This window comes from Erigeron canadensis, chromosome 1, assembly GCF_010389155.1.
Source record: "Erigeron canadensis isolate Cc75 chromosome 1, C_canadensis_v1, whole genome shotgun sequence".
Classification (NCBI taxonomy): Eukaryota; Viridiplantae; Streptophyta; class Magnoliopsida; order Asterales; family Asteraceae; genus Erigeron; species Erigeron canadensis.
This window is the reverse complement of record NC_057761.1, coordinates 51,510,258-51,517,426: the sequence shown is the minus strand read 5'-3', so window position 1 is coordinate 51,517,426 and position 7,169 is coordinate 51,510,258.

Genomic DNA, 7,169 nt, shown 5'->3' with positions numbered 1-7,169 from the left:
TCCTGAAAAAGCACTTCTGTTGCTGTTCACCTCCATCTTTTTCCAACCATTCAGAACCAAGTTATCGAAGCCATCAATATCGAGCCAAGAGTTGTAAAACTTGAAAGGAGTAGGACCAAAGTCGAGTTTCTTTTGGGTGAATAACAGAGGTCTATGATCCGAGAGAATATCATCAAGAGCTTCAAGATATAAGTCTGGAATCTTGTCAAGAACCGATTGATTAACAAAGATTCGATCAATTCTACTAGCCTTGGAACCATCCCTAGTTACTCTGGTGAATTTATGATTTCCGAGTGGTATATCAATAAGCTCACCATTTTGTAAGAAGATGTTAAAGTTGGCAGCATTGGTTTTAGAGAAACTAGTCCCCATTCTTTCTTCAGGAGCTCTAAGTGAATTAAAGTCGCCACAAATGATATAAGACCCTTTATTGATATCCATGAACTGAAGAATGTTATCCCATAACATTGTTTTCTCATTCTCCTGCTGAGGAGCGTATACATTAACCATAAAACAATTTAATCCAAAGACAGTCCATTTCCCTTTAATAACAACAAATCTATTAAAAACAAAAGAATCTTCTTTGGAGAAAACCCGACGATCCCAAATAGAGATCAGACCACCCGAATGGCCATCCGCTAGCTTCTCAACAAATTCGTATCCATGGTTTCCCCAAAGGCTCTGAATTCTAAATGGGTCTGATACAGAAAGTAAAGATTCTTGAATAGCAAGAAAATTAACACGATATTTATTTAGACAAAGGCGTAATTTGTGACGTTTTCTCCATTTGCTGGGTAGCCCATGCTTTCTCCCATCTCCAATATCTCTTGTGGTTCAATGTGAGACCCTTGAGAAGAACAAGACGATTGATATGTAGCTTTGAGATCCTCTTCTAATTCCATTTGTACTTTATCCACGTTGGTTTTATTATTAACCTTGTGAACACCTTTTATGTATCCTGGGCAGGACCTGATTCTGAAGTATAAGAGGTACTAGATAAAGTCGTTTCTGGAAGTTTTGACAAGTTTGGATTTTCATTGTTGCACCTGACCTTAGGAGGACATGACTTTGCTTTTTTTTCCTCAGCATCAACTTTTTCAATGATTCTATCTAAAGAGAATAAATCGACTGAATCCTTATCACCTTTGACCTCATGATCAGCCTCAAACTCGACATTCTCATTAGGAACATGGGAAGAAATTTTGTCCATGGTAAATTCACCACGACCGTCTTCAACATTTTCATTGTAGTTTTCTTTTCCATTTTTATGATTGTCTTAACATTGTCAGTACACTTTACTTTGCCAATTTCGTGAAAGTCTTCAGTATTATCATTTGAGTTTGTTTCACCAAATTCATGATCCATTTCAAAATTCTCTCGGCATAACTTAGAGTCAAATTGCTCGCTTTGTCCTCCTATGTCATCAAATGAAAAACTATCTTCAGTTATGCCATCGGAACTAGAAGACTCTTCAGAATCCGATGAATCACAAATAGATCCTAGAATATGTGGTTCCCACGATGCGAATTCCTTTATCCAGATATCATATGGTTTCTCATCCAAAGTCACTTTCAGCTCTTCAAACATGTGTTTTGGGGATTTAGTTAACACACATATCTTACACAGAGAGTACGCCCTTTCCCAGTCATCCGCCAAAAAAATGCACTTACCCCAGACTTCCATTATCTTTGAAAGATTTTCTCTATTCCAAGCACCGAGAGGAAGACCAGAAAGTTTCACCCAAACCATTCTCTCGTCAGGAACAAAGGAGTCACATGATGCTTTAAATGCACAAAATCTGCTCTTCAATAGATCATTAGCTGTAAAGAGGTCTTTGGCTTCCACTGATGGAAAGACAATGAAGAGCCATCGACCCCCAATGTAAGAAATCTTGAAATTATTAAAACCTTCATCCAACAACCATTGTCCCGACTTAGGGATGTTAACAGGATCTACAATTTTTGCCAACACGGATTTTTTAACATTCCCACCCAAAAAGGGGGAATCATTAGAAGGCTATCAAGAATGATATTTCTAAGTGAAGATGAACAAGTAGAGAGATTACCAGAGTTGAAAACCCGTTCCTTCTAAGCATTACTACCTGATGATGAAGTTTGGTTGTTGTTGCTCTTGATATTGATAATTTGGACACCCCCTACAGCTTCCGCATACGACTTGGTAGAAACCTTTTGAGAGTTGAAAACCCATTCCTTCTGAGCATTACTACCTGATGATGAAGTTTGGTTGTTGTTGCTCTTGATATTGATAATTTGGACACCCCCTACAGCTTCCGCATACGACTTGGTAGAAACCTTTTGATGATTCAATCCTTTGGAATCAGATTTCATCGTGTTGTTCTTGTTGGTATAGATATCCAGTTTCTTAAAACCAGGAGTGCGACTATATCTTACCAAGTCTGCATAGACTCGATAATTCCCAAACCACATGGATTTGATCGGACAGCATCCTAGCCGCATTGTGCACTTTGATGAACCTCACAAACCCAAAACGCCTACCTGCTTTAGACAGCCGATTTGGAATGAAAACATCTACCACAGTTCCAATCTCTAAACATCGATTCCATATGTCCTTTGCTGTGACATTTTTTGGGAAATTGGTAAGATAAAAGGACATCGACATCCTTTCCAAGATATTTAATTTCGTTTTAGGTTTCTTTGAACTCCCCCCATCACCATGCTCATCGTTCGATCCTCCAGATGATGTCCCAGATTTACTGGATTTTTTCTTCTGAACCTTTTCCCATTCACCGTCTTCGTGATCTTCGCGTTCTTCGTCTCGATTTTTCTCTAGGTCGCCATTAGGGTTTTGAGTCGCCATTACTAACTCACGGTTAAATTAGTTTTATTGAGAATAACCCTTTATTTTTATTTCTATATATCATAAGTATGAGATATTCTATTTAAATTTTTATCTACTTCAAAGGAGCCATTAATTAAAGAAGGGACCGTGTTTAGTTTATGATGAAAACTATGATAAAACTTTTATATATTTATGTCATCTTCAATATATTTATTTAATGATGTTAGCTAGTTCACCTTTAAGATTTTTTTATAAAAATATCAGGATCTTGCATCTTGGTAATGGTTAAAACTTGAAAGGAACCGTTACATATAACTCTATATATAATTACTACACAACTTAAATAAACATCATTGAAAAAATACACCAAGTATTAATTTTATTATCACCCATTTATTTAATATTGTTATTAGGAAAATGATTAGTGTGCCTAAAATATGAGCCTAAAAGTATGCCTAATGAACAGGGATTGACACATGACAAATCCAATGGTAAAGATCATGAAAGAGAATATTTGAAATCCATGTGTCAAAATATGAATGTATTAGGCACATTATTAGGCATATTTATTATTATCCTTGTTATTAATCAAATCAAATATCATGCTTTGTACGGCTTTCTATCTAGACCACTAAACATAAGTAAAGTGGACCAATTAAAATTAAGATATGTTAACCACCTTTCAATATTAATGTTGACATCCTGACGATAAGATAAGCTTACATATGGTTTGATGTTTGACTCGGGGCCTAATTGAGGCTAACTATACGTCGACACTTTCGTTTGTTTTTTTTATACCAAAACACACATCTTTTTTGTTTGCAAGTTTACAGGCCCCATGTCTAATCATAATTTTGTTGTTTTGCACAAAAAGTATTTGGCTTGTTATGCTTTAATAAATCAAAATACGAACATTACTTCAAATAATTTGACCTTTTTTTTTATTGTGTATATAATTGTTCCTTTTAATAATTTAAGCGAATTGTGGTGTTTTTGTATCTGAAGAGTGTCTCTATGTTTGGGCTAGCCCACATACCAATAATTTACATTTTGCTGGACTTCGTTAACTCCATACATATGTACTTTGGGCTAGCCCACATACCAACAATTTTGCAATGCATAAAGATAAATTGGGACAAGTGTGAGTTTAATAAAAGATAAGTTATTGGCGATATTTTAATTTCTCAGAGCACAAATGTTCGGCTAAGGATGGGGGTGTCCGGATTTTCCAATCGTCATCTATCTACCAACCTACCAATCTATATATAACAAAGTGCTAAATCCATTCCTAAATAAATAGAAGCCCTTAGGGGGTATTTGGTTTATGAAATTCTAAAGAATTCTTAGGAATTAGAATGTTGAATTTCATTCATGAGTTTGTTTGGTTGGATAAATGATGGAATTGAAATTCATAACTTTCCTTCAAATTCCATTAGAATTGAAACCATTTGACAAAAAAAACCCCTAAATAACAAAGTATAACATTCTTATTTTTTCTTGACATATCTGTTGGTCCACCGCCATCAATCACCATCACCAACCACTCGCCATCACTAAATCGACCATTAACTCCATCTTTGTTGGACCGCCACCAAACACCATCACCAACCACCGCCATGACGACTGATCACCATCATTGGACCACCACTAAAACCGTCCATTGAGCCCATCTTTGTTGGACCGTCTTGGCCACTGATCACCACCGTTGGACCACCATTAAAACCAGCCATCGTCGGACATCTATGTTGGACCATCCAATCCAAGCCCGCTGCTGTAATATATGTTTTTCTTCTTCTTTATTTCTTTTTTTTTTTCTATCTGATTAAATGACATGATTGTATTTGTAAAAATAAGATTTCTTTCAAAGATAAATGGAATTTGTTTCATGCGTATGTGAGAGAAAGTGTGATACAGAGAAAAAGACATGAGAATGGAAGGGTCAAAGAGCCAGATATTTTGGAATGAATTATTGGTATGGTGATAATGTGATATACAAAATATATATGTATGATTATTGGGCAATCTACTAATGGGCAATTTTGTCATTTACGTAATTTACTTTTTATTTTTTTTTTACAAGATTCCATTAAATTTTGTGAACCAAACACAATACATATTTTAAAACTTTCATATTCCAATTCCATCAAATTCCAATTCTTTTACAAGATTCCAATTCCTGCAAAAACATTCTGTGAACCAAACTGCCCCTTAGATAAATTCCAACTTTGATTTATAACCTTTAGATCAAAATAATGGTATTATTACCTAAATTATTATTAAGTAAATACAACATTATTCCTTCTTTATAATTTACACTTTTTTATTTTCTACCAAAAATTTACACTTTTTTGTTTTCCATCATTAATTACACTTTATAACCTTTTGACCAAAATAATAATATTATTATATGATTAATTTTTAAGTAAATATAACATTAGTCCCACTCATCAATTTACATTTTTTTTTCTTTATATTTTTCCAAATAAATGTCTTGCATCCATACATCATCCATTATTTGTTCTAACTAGATTCCATTATTATTGCTAGTAATATATCCATAAACACTAAGGCTTCATTCTTGAGTTTTGTTTTGAGGAGATAAAAAAAGAAAGGGGAAGAAATCATTTGTTTTTGCATTCTTAAGTTTTTGTTTTAAAAGAAATGAAAGAGAAAGAAAGGGAAAAACATGGTGTTTTGGTCTAAAATTTTTCTTGCCACTTTTGGCAAGATTTGAAAGGAAAAATGATAAATTTATCACTTTACCCCTCAAACTTATATATAGGTTTTAAATACTATAAGGTTATAAATGTAAAGTTATATCTTTTTATCCTTTCTTTTCCTTCTCTTCTAACTCAAGAATACACTCAACTCTTAACTTTCTTTTCTTTTCTTTGATTTTTCTTTAAACTAAAGAACATCTTTTTTGATATAATTTTTTTTCCCTTTCTTATCCAATCCATTCTTATCCGATCTTTTCTTACTAAAAAATCTCGAGAATGCAGTGTAAGGAAAAAAAAAGGTATGTCTAAATTCAATACGTTTCATGAATCAAACAACAAAAATCCCTTCATCACCAGTAGATCGCAAACAAAAAAAATGGTATGTCTAAATTCAATACTCTGCCTATTACTTTTACTTGTAATACTTTTACATAACATAAAAATGATATGGTATGTTAACTTGATTTGATCCTACATTCCTACAAGACCATCAAGACTGATACAAGTTTTGGATTAAGGTATCAATGATTTCCCGTAAAAGAAAAATGATGTCGTCGGCGACGACCACCTCAGGCAACCTCTCCTTCGTCGTGTGTCAAAGATCGTAGTGAGAACCACCACAACCCCCGCTGCCACCATCCGCCACCGTAACCCGTCGGAAAAAACTAATACCATAACTCGCCGGTGAAACCCAAGACAACCTTTACCATCTTCATCAACGGATTAGGTAAAAGAAACCCACTACCCGATGAGAAGCCCACCACCACCTCCTCTATCGTTTACAGTTGGTGGAGTTTTATCCACCGCCGATAACCGGAAAAACTAACTCTCACAAAAATGGGGCTTAGTTATTGTGATCTATATATCGAAAGATAATTTCATTTCTTCTATTTGCTGTCTATGGAAGCGCATACATTACAGATGCGAAAGCAACATACTAAGTTTTGTTTTTAACTTGTTATTTGATTTATTTGTAAGAATAAGAATGGTATTTGAGGGTTGAATCTTAACTCGAATGGACCAGTAGTCTCTGTGATAAATTTTATATCATTATTACAAATAGTCCCTGTGGCTACAAAATGGAACAAAATGCCTTTACGTAATATGCACGTGAGAGATTTAATGGCTAAAATTAACAGAAGTTAGTGTCATGGACCAATAGCAATGAAAATGGAAAACTTAAGGACTGTTTGCAATGAAAAAAAACACAGGGCTCAAAATGGAAATACGATCAACCACATGGACCATTTGTGATATTTTCTCTTTATAAAAATATAAATCATGAAATTTTATGTTTATTTTCTCTATATAGTGGATATATCTTAATTTTCATTGTAAATGAAATAGTCTTCAATAAAACTTTGTTTATTTGTAAATTAACTCATTTTAGCAGCTGTTTAAAAATGAAAAATACATCATTTTAACAAGATACTAATTTACATTTTTTGCATCATGATACTAATTAATCCATTTTCACCATCATTTATTTATGTTTGTCATTTTACGATATTATGAAACGATAATATGTCATTAACAAAATATGGTCTTTCGCGTATTACGCGAGACAATAATCTAGTTGGTAGTAAAAAATAGGTTCTAACTTTAATCTGAACAATTCAAAATAATATT